The sequence below is a fragment of the Nipponia nippon genome, unplaced genomic scaffold (genome assembly GCF_047370975.1).
Source record: "Nipponia nippon isolate SJK-2023a ecotype South Korea unplaced genomic scaffold, ASM4737097v1 scaffold_2, whole genome shotgun sequence".
In the NCBI taxonomy this organism is placed as follows: Eukaryota; Metazoa; Chordata; class Aves; order Pelecaniformes; family Threskiornithidae; genus Nipponia; species Nipponia nippon.
This window is the reverse complement of record NW_028262336.1, coordinates 112,783,962-112,797,638: the sequence shown is the minus strand read 5'-3', so window position 1 is coordinate 112,797,638 and position 13,677 is coordinate 112,783,962. Positions and strand designations below refer to the sequence as shown.

The 13,677-nt window shown below is 46.2% G+C and overlaps 1 long non-coding RNA gene across 1 annotated transcript; it reads right to left on the bottom strand.

Annotated features, from left to right (window-relative positions):
* Positions 1 to 6,473: 6,473 nt before the first annotated feature.
* On the bottom strand, positions 6,474 to 13,169 carry LOC148055926 (uncharacterized). Its single transcript, XR_015704486.1, has 3 exons — positions 11,573 to 13,169; positions 10,824 to 10,905; positions 6,474 to 7,148 (listed from the first exon to the last, which is right to left on the bottom strand). It is a non-coding gene; the product is annotated as an uncharacterized LOC148055926 (long non-coding RNA).
* Positions 13,170 to 13,677: the final 508 nt, after the last annotated feature.

Genomic DNA, 13,677 nt, shown 5'->3' with positions numbered 1-13,677 from the left:
AACGTAAAGGTCTCTCCCCAGCAGCTGGGTGGAAATATTACAGCGATGTACCTCCGGGGATGCTGATCTCAAAACTCATCATCCTGTGCATGAACCGTGACTGATCGCGCTGGCAGCGGAGCAGAGGAGCGATAGGAAGCTGCGTGTCTGTAATAGCAGGGGCGGGAAGCGCTTCCCTGCCTGGCGGGGTGAGGTGGTCCCGTCCCAGGAGCTGCCCGTGCCATCGTTCACGTGCTGCTGGGCTTCCGCTTCTGGTTCCTTTGCAAGCTCCGGCGTGAGGCTGCTTGGTCGCTAGCATACCATTTTGTGCTTGCATTGCATTTTTCTGATCTGCTGCTGGACTCTGAGCACCTCTGTTGTCAGAAGGCAGGCTGGGGTGTGATGGGGCATCACTGGCCCGGGTGTTCCCATCGCCTCCAGCTCAGCTGAGCCTTCGCACTCGCCGCGTGGAGATACATCATTTTTTCTGAAGCACTGTTTGAATTGTCGTAGCTACTTTTCAGTAAATCGATGCTTGGAGCTTGAGCAAAGTGCGTGTCTGTAAACAGAGGGCGGGCTCAGGGTGGATGATCACATCTCCAGCGAGAAGAGATGGATCGATGGCCTGAGGTGAGGTTTCCTTGGCTGCTGATCTGCACGGCACGGCACTGTCAGTCCCTTTGGCCAGCTGTTTGAAGTCTCTCGCTCGAAAGCATTTGCGTTGTGTCTCCGCATGATAGATTCAGAAATTCTGTTTGCAGTAGATGAGGAAATTAAATAGCATCATCTGCAAGCTTTCCCTTACATTTTTTAAAATAGTATCTTATGTTATTCATCTGGCAGGAAAATGTAATTTTTAGAGGGCAGAGGCTTGATTCCCCCAAAGCACAAGTAAAGGACAGACCCACTTTATGGCCTCAGAGGTGCAAATCACTTCTGCTGTATATATCAGGCTGAGCAGGGGTGTCTGAAGGACCCCCCCACATCTCTGAGGGCCCTGTCCTGCTCTGCTTGACCTGCAGCCTCCACCCAGACAAGTTAAGACGACAGGTTGCTTTTCCTGCAAGTCGCTGTTCCCTCGAAGGCATTGCTCCAAGCAAGGGAAGAGAAAAATCCATTTCAGATACAGAAGCAAACTGCAGGTAGGAGAGACGTTGAAGCTGAGCCACTCCAGAGCTGAGAACTGTAAAGCCAGAGAGCTGAGGAGCAAAAGGTAGGGTTGGGTGGGTGCCTGCAGCCCGACCATAACCATCAGCTTCTTGGCCCTGCAAAGAGCAAGAGGTAATGGGGCCTAGAGCATATCCTGAGCTGTCACCAGGCTTGGGTTATAAGCCTAGTAGAAGATCTAATGAGCAGGTTATAACTTTTCTGTTACGTAGTTGTCTAGCACACTGAAGTTATTTTCCAAAAAATAGTTGCCGCTTCCCTGGTTGCGCTGCTCACTTCCCTGTTTGACTCTAGACCGTCGGATGCTCTTGAGCTGTGGGATGGTACCTGGCGGGAGATGCGGGGTGAGCATCACAGTCTTCCCTCCTGTGAGAGGGCCAAGCACCCCCAGAGCGCAGCTTCCAGTCAGCTTTCAGCCACAAGTGCCCTAAAAATTGCTTAATTACTGAACTCATTGCTTATGTTTATGGTTGTGATGCTGCATGCAGCCCACTGCAGCATGCAAAAGTAAAGATCTACCCACTCTGTTCCACACAGTATGCTCATCGGGGATGGTGTTAAAACACTGAGGGAAGTGCAGTAGAAGTGCTGCAGCTGATCTCAACCGAGAATCCCTCGGGTAAATCCCTGGACATGCTCTTTTCTTCACGGGTGGTTTGCTGGCATAGGCTGGATTTCATTTTATGGGATTGCTTCAAGAATGCCAAATCCAGCCTATTTTTTGCTCAAGACCCTGAGCTGCTGATGCTTGTGTAATCTGGTTTGGTCTCTTTGGATGGTGGTTGCACCACCGCCCGAGGCCTCTCCTCCATAGCTCTGATTTCTCCCTTGGGCTGATCAAGGAAAGCAAGTTTCCCCAATTCAGTTGAGTCTTTTACATCCCACAAGGCTCTGCTTGCCTGCATCACGCAAGGCAGGCTCGGACAGCCTGTTGCCAGGTTACAAATGTCTCTTGCGATGGCTTTAGCAAGAGCCCATGTGAGCCTGGCAGGCACCATAGCAGCTCCTGACACAGGTTGACGTGTTGTTACATTGGAGATGAAGGGGCTCTGTCAGTCGTCCTGGAGCTGAAACCTGAACTAGCCAACCTGCGTGGCCTTGTCCAGAGGAGCTACAAGGGAGGCTGTTGTACAGCCAGACAGGGATGCTCCGCGCGAGGCCATTTCCCAACAGGAGAAGGTGTCACTTTGGCTGCTCCAGGCAGTGTCCTCCAGCCTCGCAGGATCTTTGAGCTCATTCTGTGCTGAAGAAATGTATGAGAGATTATCATCTGCTCCAGTGCACGAACTGTCCCCTTTGCTCCAAAAGTTTGCTGTGACTGTATAGAAAGGCTGGCAAGGAACCGGGCACGTTAGGAGTGCACGCATTAAATGCCACCCTCATCCTGCTCTTCAGCATAATGACAGAGGACCTGTGTTCAGTAGCCCCGGGACCCACTCCTGAGACACCCAGCATGGCAGAAGCAGCAATGTGTCGAAAATTATTGAAATATCCTCCACCGATCAGGTTTGTTGCACACCCTGTTCCACTGCACCTTCCCAATTGCATGGCGGGCTCCTGGGGGCCTAAGCCACCGCCAGGAAGGAGCTGCTGCCCTGTGTTTCTCTGCTCAGCCCTGGGGATTTATCCAACCCCACAAGCCTCTCCAAGGAGAGCTTGGGAAAAGCTCCAGGCTGAGGAGGACCTGCCTAAAACCAGCTTGTAGGAGACCAGTCCTCACTGGAGTCCCACAGGGCAGGACCAGGGTGGGTTGAGGAGCAGGGGTGCCCCTCTCCCGCTGTGGCCAACAGCCGGGTGCTGGGACGTACGTGTGAGCACCCCGGGGTAGGTGTGGGGAAGACGGTCCTGGTGGCTCTGTTTAATGGCCTCCATGGGAAGGGTTGGGCTTTTTTCTTCTTCTCCCTCCCCCCGCAGCTGAACTTGCCCAGAGCAGCAGGTAGGTACAACAGACATTAGACACCGCTATTAATTTACATGAGGTGGGTGAAGCACAAGCAAGAGGAGGGGGGGGATAAGGAGCTGGCAACAGGCGTTCACCAGGCAGGTCCCCTCCATCGGCCAGGCTCGCCTTACAGAGATCCCCGACTGCGCCCTGGAACCAGAGCTGCGGCGGTGGCCAGGGTGACCCAGCACTCCGCCCTTCGGGAAGCAGCCTGAAAAGGGGAAAACTGCACTGGGATCTTGCCAGGGGTGCTTGGGAGGCAGGGAGAAGGAATTTGGTTTTCATCCACCTATACAAAACTTTCAGGCACACACAAACCTGGGTTTAATTTATATTTTGCCAATTTCAGAGATGATAGAAATGCTCTTTTTTTTTTTTTCCTCTTTTTTTTCCTCAGGGGAAAAAAAATGAACTGAATTCAGTAGCAAAACTCCCCTTGTCGGGTGGTGTGTTTTCCTACCTGCCATCTTGCAGGCCACGGCAGCACCGCTGGCTGCTCCAGGAGCTGCCAGTGGCTCCAGCATGAGCCATGTATTTGCAGACCAGCTGTAACCACCAACCTGCTGGGGCTCGGCCCCAGTTAAATGGGCTTGCAGGGGTGCAGACCGCGGTGTCCCTCAGCCCAAACCTGCCCCCAGCATTCGGGGGCTGAGGCTCTGCCCTGGGCTCGTCGCAGTCACCATGGCCAAGGAGAGGCAGATGCTCCGGGAACTGCAGAGAGGGATGATGTTATGTTTCTTTATTGATTTATTTTATACAAGAAGAAATGAGTTTCCCTTGGCTCCTTCTGTGATGAAGTGATTTAATTAATGCTGAAACTCCGTGCACACAGGACGCAGCAGAGCTGCTCGTGGTTGGCATGGGCTACATCTAGGGAATTATTTCAGAGAAAGGAAAATGTCAGCATGATAAAAATGGAAAGCATTCGTGTGCCACGTGCTGCCAGGAAACAGGGCTGTTACCCTATTCTAAACCCGGGTCCGACTTTTAATGAAATTTGACTTGTTCACCCCACCCTTTTCTTTTGACATTTAAAACTAATTTAGTGGGATACCACCCCCACCACCGAGGGCCAGCACGTGCTTCTGTAGGAGGCTGCCGGGGTTGGGGAGGCACACACGTTTTCATTCACTAACTTGCCAGCGCACATCAACTATGGAAAGCAAAGCAGCAGCAGAACTTCAGTCACGCCATCACAGAAACTGGGGAAAAAACCAAAAATGTATGTAGGTTTACGATACTGCCGTCCGCAGTCAAGGCGGTCGAGCCCTGAGACGCAGGGTGCCTGCCCTCCGGCCACCGTGTGCCCGCCTGGCCCGGGCCAGCTGCAACCCGGCTGCTTCCAAATCCAGCCCCTGCTGCGGCCACAAATGCAAAGCCGACTTGTGAAATCAGAGGAAAGAGCCGTGATGAACTTCCGCAAGGAGCAGCAAAGCCGCTGGCCAGCCACCAAGCTCAGAAATAGCACGGAGGCGAGAGGTGAGGGGGACAAGGAGGGAAAACGCCACTTCAAGTGGTGATCAAGTTGCTTTCTGCCTTACAGGCCAGGCACTGCTCTTTCATGCCGGGTATTCGCAGGCAGGATTGAATTCACACTTTACATCCCTGCAGGACAGCATCTTTCATCATACACCTCTGCTACAACAACACTTCAGACAGACCTTTACCTACAGGTAAATACCAATCTGCTGTTTCAACATCATCATCTTCACCAGGGCAAAATCCTGACCCCCCCCAGGGTGACTGAGAAACCTCCTGTGGTCTTCCCACAGGCACGACTGTCACCCCGCATGGAAGACCGTGACAATTTTCAGCCATCAAGGCTTATGCAAAGAGGCTGCTGCAGGGGAGGAGGCGATGGCCCGGGGCTGGGTCCTCCGGCCAGGAGCGGCCACCCCTTCCCAGACCCGCTCCTGCTGGCCACCAGTGCTGGCTGTGACCCTGCACGCTCCAGCTAACGAGCAGCCGATCTGATCTGTTACAGCTATATCAGAGCAGCTATATTTTGATCAGCAGGGAGAAAGAGCCCAAAGCTTTCATTACATCAAAATCACTCTGGTTCAGGTTTCTATTTTAAATCTGGCTGCTAAGGTCCATCACCCTTCATCTTGCACCATTCTGCCTCCGCAGGACGTCCACCAGAGAACTTCAACACTGACAACAGAAGCCAAAAAGCATCGTAGGCAGGCATCAGCAAAAGCAGCACGAGCGTAAATAAAACCCTCGGGAACATTTTGCAGTTGTACTGAAGATGTATCTGCATGAAAGGGTCTTATTACCTTTTACTGTTAGAAACCTGAAGTAAACACCGTCTTGGGTGCTTCAAGTTGCAGTTACTGCAGAAACACTTTAAAATCTGGCTGGAGAGAAAATTCATGGAGGCCACCATGCCTTGATTCCCCTGAGCACCAGGAGCATCCCTAACCCCCCACATGGGTCACGCAGGGAGAGAGAGGCTGCAGAAACAATTTTAAAAGAATCACCCAAGTGCTGAGCAAGCCAGTCCCAAGGTACCAGTGCTAGCCGAGATGTGCAAAGCAGCCCCTGAAATCCCACAGCTATGGATTTTATGTTTGCCTCAGGGTCCTGAACCCAAACGTTGCCCTCCAAGAGCTAAGCCAGGGTCTCCCTTCAACTGGTGGTGCCCTGGTGTAACGCAGCACCGGTCAGAGGTGGGGGGAGGCTTCCTTCCAGCTCTGCAGGGGTTTCAGCAGGAGGCCGGCAACGACCCACAGCCCGCCCTGCCCATCCGAAAACCTGCCCGGACAGAGAGCCCCAGCAGAGCTGGGGGGCTGCTCCCTGCAGACAGTGCCGGTTGCCCACAGGAGGCACAGCAGCGAGCACCGAGGCAGCGTCCCCGTTCAACGGGAGGCTTGCAGAGCACCGAGGCCGTTCCCTCGTTGGGCAGTTATCAGCCACCTATTTTGGACACATGCTGTAAGGCTTTGACAGCCACCGTTTCAGATCTGAGTTCTCCAATGGATCTATACCTGCACAGTTCCCAGTGCAGGAGGCCATTGTGCAGGAAGGCACCACAAGGAGTACAAGTGTTTCCAAGGTTTGTTATATTCTCAGGGGATGCTAGCTGAATTTGGGAATAATTCAAGTGTCCGTCAACTCAATTACCAGCTGCCTTAATTACCAGCTCCCATCTTTTCCTTCAAGAGTGATCCATTCTTTGCAAATCCAGCCTCCCATGGCTCATCTGATCACAGGACAAGACGTATACCTGGAAACCCCACTTTGGATTGGTGCCACAAAAAGAATTAAACTTCTCAAAGAAATAAAAAAAATGGTACAGTCTAGCGATAAGCAACACTGATCATCAAATGAATAGTGAGTGATTCTTTGGATTAACATTAAAACCCATTTATTCAGGCTTTTGTGCAGGGTGCACAATTCAACGCAGTTACGTATACACAGTATGCACATCCTAATAGCGTACAAAAAGGCAAGTAGCAACGGGTGCTTACACTGGAAAGGTATGTACAGACATAATAAATTGGGAGTTTTACATTAGAAAATTATCTGACGCTATTCATGTATCATCGAGGCTATTAGAAATTGTGTAGAAAACCAATAAAACTTGGATAGTATCTACTCTTACTTCACTTGACCCAGGCTGGATATAGAGTCAGGCTTCCCACGCTACATCCTATTGTGGGCAAAGCCTACAAGATCCCCAAACACTTTGAAGGGTGACATCACCGTTCACTCTAACACGTCCCATTACATGTTAAAGATTAAAATATTAGTATTATTTCCTGTTTTTCTGGGAAGAACAACAGCTTAAGTACTTCAAAAAGCTAAGTTTCTCCTGGGAAAAGACAACAAAGGATTTAGAGAGACCATGAGAGAACCAAACATTAACGAAATGTCGTAACAGCACTTCTGGTCCTTCCAGAAAACTCTTCACGGACCAGGCAGCACCTAATTTAAAGCGCTGTAAACTGTCCGGATTTACAGAAGCGCAATGGCAGGCCTTGGCAGACCCCAGGTCTTCTGCTGATCTTTACCTTGTTCCTATCCTAAGGGCTGCAAGAGATCGTACTTTTGTAACCTGCACAGAAAGACACAGAGAGATCAAGTAGATTTAGCAAAAGGATACTAAACAAAAATAATAAATAGAATTATGCAGCAACATCGTAAGAGCCATACTTTACTCCCTGTAACTATTCTGAAAAGTATCAAATTCCTGAATTTAATCTCCAACTGAATTTTGTTCAAGATGTCAGCAGAACGAGGGAGCACCCGAAAAGGATGATTTAAGAAACACATGGTTCTTGTGGCCAAGGCCCCCAAGGACACCCAGAACCCATCTTCATTGACTTTCAGCTTGAAGAGCAGATCCAACGCTGTTTAACTACTCTTCTATGCCAGAGTCAAATTCTTGCACATACCAGTACAGTTTTGATGACAAATTTTACCATTATAAAGAACCTAACCTAAAATCCACCCAGGGAGTAGTTTTAAAGGACTAATTTGCTAATGCAGATGACACAAACCACAGCTGAGTGCGACGTAGGTAAGACCGTCTTAAAACTGCTCCCAAAGGTGGCTGAAGTAAGATGTCTTGTGTATAAATACACGAAATATAGGACATATTTGTAGAACATTCAATCACAGCCAATAATATGATTTCAGACATCTCTTCTTTTTAGCACACCATTTGCCGTATAAGCTCTGGGGTTTAGTTTATTCAGTTCATTGCCTTGCATGAGTCTTTTGGAGAAAAGGGGAGGACAGAATAAAGAATCTCTCTCAAATTTATTTCTCTCCTAAAGTTCAAAGTTCTCTGGTGGAAGTCTGTACAGTGGGTCAAAACCTACTTGAGTAAAGATATATTTCAAAAATGTGTATTTTCCATGTTGATTTTTATGAAAATTCGTTGTTGAAGTGGCTTGAAAAATCCATGTTGATTTTTATGAAAATTCGTTGTTGAAGTGGCTTGAAAAATGTTTTCCTTTTAGAGAATGACTTCCTTAAATATATTATATTGTGAAGAGGCAAAGAATAATCAGTATTTTAATTCAGCCTTCCTATAGCGTGAACCTCTCATTCTGATTGTTTTAGAGAAACACTTCAGCTATACGTATTAATAAATCAGAACTGTATTCAAAAGGAATCAGGAAAAAAACTTAACGACCGGATTCTCTTTGTCATTCAATAAGCATAGGGAGTGAGTTGCTATTCAAAAGTAGGAAGCCCCCAATAGCACTTTTTTATGTTTACGAGTGCAGCTACAGCAGGTAACACGTAGGAGCATCACATCAAATTTTATCCCACAGCCTGTTTCCCGCACAAATCATTTTCTGGCACAGAAAGTCAGTGAGAACTTCAAGGGCTTGAGCATAAGCAAACAAGACGTGTGGCTAAGATTTAGAAGTACTAAAACCACTCTGGCGTTTTAAAAGTCTGACAGCGATTCCTGGCCGGGGGGGGAGGTGAAAGAGGCTTCTGGCAGTGAGTGAAACTGTAAACTGGGAAGGCACCACCGAAACCAGTGAAATGTTTCCCGGTGCTAAGAGATCCCCAGAAGCAACTGGCTTTTGCAGGAGGATAGAAACAAACATGCAGGTAAATAGATCTGATTTTGGTATCAAGGACAAAACTGAACATTACTCACTCTGCATGCTGTAATATTTTCAAAATCGTTTTTTAAACATAGTTAGCTTTAAAAAGCTTGATTTCTAAAGCTATTCAAGATCAAAGTTTATATAAAAATAAGTAGCAGCTTGTGTATTTCACTTTAATACAGCCATTACAAGGCCTGATGCCACATACTGTAATAGAAATCTCCAGTTTAACCGTGCTATATATACATCTTTTTTTATATATACGTGTGTGTATAGCTATGTATAAATTGTCAAGCTCAGTTAAACACAAAGCAAATTATACCACCTTTCCCTCAAAAAACAGTTTCATTCATTAAGCTCCAGATTGCAAAGCTAGTTGCAGTGTCATAGGCAAAACACAATTTTACAAAATCACTGGGGAGCAAAAAGGCATTTTTACTCTTAAATTGATAGAATAAGCCACAACAGAAGTAATTAAAGGAAATAGGACTGAAGAAAGAAATACCGAGTGTTCTCTTCTCCAGTGCCCTCTAAAGAATCCAGCAAATGTCAATAAATAAATAAATAGCTTGGTGAATTTTACCGAAGTACTTTGCTACCATAAATTTAGTTTGAGAAAAGCCTGCCTCGCCATAGGTAGCTGCCTGCCTCTTGTTTTCACCCTGTAGTCCAAGTAGTCAGCTAATGCAACACATTTCTTTTGGTAAGTCTTAGGGCTTAAACTTTTTTCCCCACAATGTTTTTAAACTAGTAATTATGCAACATCTTCCTTCCCTGTCTTAATTTGCATTCTCACACTGAAACAAAGTTATTTAATTGCATTAAAGCTCTCAATGATCGAAACTGAAACCTATTCTTCAGATGAAATAAATGGCATGACACACTAGCAAGGACAAAAAAACCCCCAAAAACATGACAAAACAACAGCGGTAAAGCAAGGTGAGAAGTAAGAACCAGTTCAAAGACTGTGAGAAACACGTATGGAAAGGGCCACCCAAAGCATATGGAAGCCACTGCTAGAAAGAAGGTTCTCCAGAATTTATTTTCATGGGCCCATATAAAAATGAAGAGAGACAGGTAAGGGATCTTTTCCCCCGACACCTGCCACTGCTTCTTAAAGTCAGTGCAGATGGATGGAGAACTCCTCAAAGATACCTGAGCTTATGCTATAGATGACTTCAGCTTTTACCAGGGTGACCTGCAGACGAGGTTCGAAGCCAGGCAGCAGTATAACCATAATTCTTTTAAATAAAGATCCACAGGAAAAGGTCAACTATTTCATGTTTTTTTCTTTTTAGTATTCTTACACCCAGGACGACTGTTGTGCAGAAAAGCAAAGCCCCAGCACCATGCAGTTGTGCCCGACGGCTCTGCTGTTTGCGGGCACAACCATCCCATTCCAGCGCTTTCTCTGGCACAGTCCAGCCAGGCAGATAAGCTACACAGCGAAAGCCCAGAATCTCTCTCCCACGTGCTCCCTTGTGTGCGTGACTAGGGCTAGGCTCAAAGTTGAGCCTCTTGGGTATAAACACTGTGATTCAGATCTTCCCCAGTTTTCTGCATGCATTAACATACTTGTTTTCTGACATTTTCTGTTCTCCAGAATGCTACTAGCAATTATTAACAAGTCAATGCAGTTATTTCTTCTACAAGGTGTCATATACTGTGCATGCCTGATAAGAGGATCTGTAGCCAAAACTAATCCAGATATTGTTCCAAGAGGAGCAGTAATAGTTCTAAATTTAAATATGATGAGTTAGCCGGCTTTGTTGAAAACAACACTGTAAGATCCCAAATGCAAAGGAAGAAAGAAGAGCTGCATTTTCAAATGGCACAGAGAAGTACAACTGGCACGGACCAGCGAGACAGATGCCTGAAAGACTGTTCACAAGAGAAGAGATCCAAGAATTCAAAATGTGAAATAAACTGAAGAAAAACTATTGAGTACAGGAAACATACAGCAGAAGCGCAGATTAGTGATATGAAGATTTCTTATCATTTTTAGAAATTTTTCTGATGTGTGAACAAGCTTGCTGTCCTGTCCCAAATCCCTAAGCACCGAATCTGCTCATGTAAACGTAAAAATGAATTTGTTCCCAGTAATAAAGGCGGCGGCAGGTCTGCGTATTCTGGATGTTACCTACACATTCTCAACTTACTTTGTTGAAGATTGAAGTGCACTTGGCAGAAAAGTTTTCAGCTTCAGCCCCGATGCAAATGAATCTCTCTCTGGCAATACGACTGCAATTACCATATTCATAGAGATTATTAATTAATCAGAAGTGCTGCTTAAATAAGAGTAAAGCGAGACTATTTCAACTCATCAGCATAATGTATTTTAAGAAAACATTTGACACAATAGTCAACCATTTACTGAAAGCTCAGTTTAGTAGAATATTATTGAAGTTATAGATTAAGAAGTTAAATACTGTATCGAGTTTAATGAAGAAATCAAGGGTGATTAAGAAGCGTGAAAGCTGAGGCCACAGGGAGCCGTAGCCTTGATATGAGATCCCGCGGAGTTCGGCATATGTGCTCACAGAGCCTGTCACGCGATCGCTGTTTCACATGGGTACACATGGGTTTCACATTGCTGGAACAAGCCATGGGGCAGCTAGAACTGTGGATGCACACAACTCTTATCTTGTCAAGGCAGAAATGCTCCAAGGCAAAATTATCAGGCTGCAGAAGATGTCCTCTGCTGAAGTTTAGCACATTATAATACAGAGGCCAGTCTGGGTACACGCAGCCTGAAGAACTCCAAGACCTTTCAGTGCTGGGCAGCAGGCTTTCTAAAAGCCTGCCATTAAATATTCAGATAATGGCAACTGCTCTCGTGTAAATAAGGTAGTTTAAAAGCAAACAAAAAACCCCAAACAAGCAAAAAGCAGCAATGCAGTTGTCCTACCTCTGAGCTTGATCTCTTTTCACCTGATCCACTTATCCAGAGCACAGGGAACATTAACTCTTAAGCACGTGTGCATTAGGAATATTTGCACCAACCAGGCGGCCTCCTTTGATGTGCATTTCCATCTCCCCTCGCTTCTTCTGCTGCCTAAAGCCTACTGCTGTGAACAGAAACACTGACACATTATTTACGGAAGCCAACATAAACACCTAATGGAATCCCAGCAATTCCAAATGCTCCATTTCCCTTTGCTAGCTTTGTCGTTCCCTAAAATATGAGCTATGTGGGCATAATCTCTCTCTTCCTGAATATCTAGAATGTTGCAGGCACTGAAGAAATTTGATGGTTTGGGATTGGCGTTTTGGGGGGAGGGTTTGTTGGGCTTTGGTGAGTCCACCTCATTCACATTAAATGAAACATATACATTTGATATGTCAACAATCTTTGCACAGTGAAGGGGGGGGGAAGGCAAAACAAGTCAAAGCTTATCTAACTGTACTCCACAGGAACAATTTATCAACTCAGAATCTGCAAACAGTAAAGTGAATATAAGTGATAGACTCCATGAATCAAAACAAAATCAGGTAACTGGCCTGTGCCTATAGACCTGGGCTCCGACTCTGGGAAATGAAAAGCTCCAACTCCCGCCAACAAATTGGCTGTTGAATTCGCTAAACAAATCATTGGTCACACATAGCGAATTTATGGATGCTGCAATAGTACACTGAAAAGCAGTCCTCAACACAAGCGAATAAATGGGCCAGTTAAGGATTCTAGCTCACCACAAGGCTTTTTTTTTTTTTTTTTTTTTTCTTATAGTCCTCTACCATTACTCTTCACCATTACACCATCCCTGCCAGCCCTGAGCTGCTCCTGGCTGCTGACTGGGTCCCAAACTGGGAAAAGGACCAGCCACGTACAACTCGCGCGCCTGCAGACCCGTTGGCTGGGGAGGAAGGAGACGCTGCATGGCCGGCCGGGGAGCGGAGCAAGGGGAGAGGCCGCCGGGCAGGCGCCCGCAGCACCCGGCCACAACCATCCCCTCCCAGCCGCCCACCCAGCCGAGCGACCAGCACGGCCTTTCGGCTGGGAGGCAGGCACTCGCCATCCCTACGCATAAAGATATGCTCTGAGGGAGACAAAGAAATGACCGCAGTTTGTATGCTGATCCATTGACACTTGCTACATTTTCCAGGAAAAAATCTTACCACCTAGCCAAGACACATTACATGATGTGTATGAGGCAACTTCTATTCGTGAGTGAAATTTGCTTTTTTGTAAAGAAGCTTTCAATTTTATGTTGGTATTTTTACCCAGAAAGTATCTTCATGAACACTAGCATCAACCACCTCATCCCACTGGGATTTATCCTTGTTAAAATCCGATTCTTCAAACTAATCTGATGTCTTGGGGAGAACAAGAGTTTTTAAATGATCCACATGTGAACAGACATTGAAAATGCTTGCATAAGAACTCCTTTTCGAAAGCAAAAGGTTTTAACTAATCATTCTAATCTCTATTCTTTCTTTTAAAAAAATTAAGAAAATATACCTGAGGTACTTTCTCCTCAGAAGTTTAAAATATTTTATTTAGGACAAACCTCCTTTTTCCTCAGAGGTGCTTAAGCAGGGTACTTGAACAGCCCTACAGAACATGTTTTAAGAAAGAGGCAAAAGCACAATAATGCTTTCCAAACTAGGTTTATAAAGGCAGATGTGAATTTTGTTTGTTTTGGACAAAATAAACAGAGTATACAAGAAACATGTACTCGAAGAGTACAACCAGCAGAAAAACGTAGGTTTTGATGTGCCAAGGGGACTGCTTCCAGAAGACAGAATATCTTCTCTCATCGAGGCATTCTGGGTGATTGTATTAGTCTGGCCTGTAAATAGTGGCACTATTTTGTATCCTTTCCTCCCCACCTCAAGAGCGTATTTAAAAAAAAAAAAAAAAACAAACACACAACCCAAAAAAACACAACACCTTTCAAAGCACTTACCTCCCCTTTAAAGCACAATATTCTGTAGTTACATACCCATGCAGAGGCTCTCTAATAAATGAGAAACCCTAAATCTAATGCTTCAGCAGAAGGGGCTCCGAGAGAG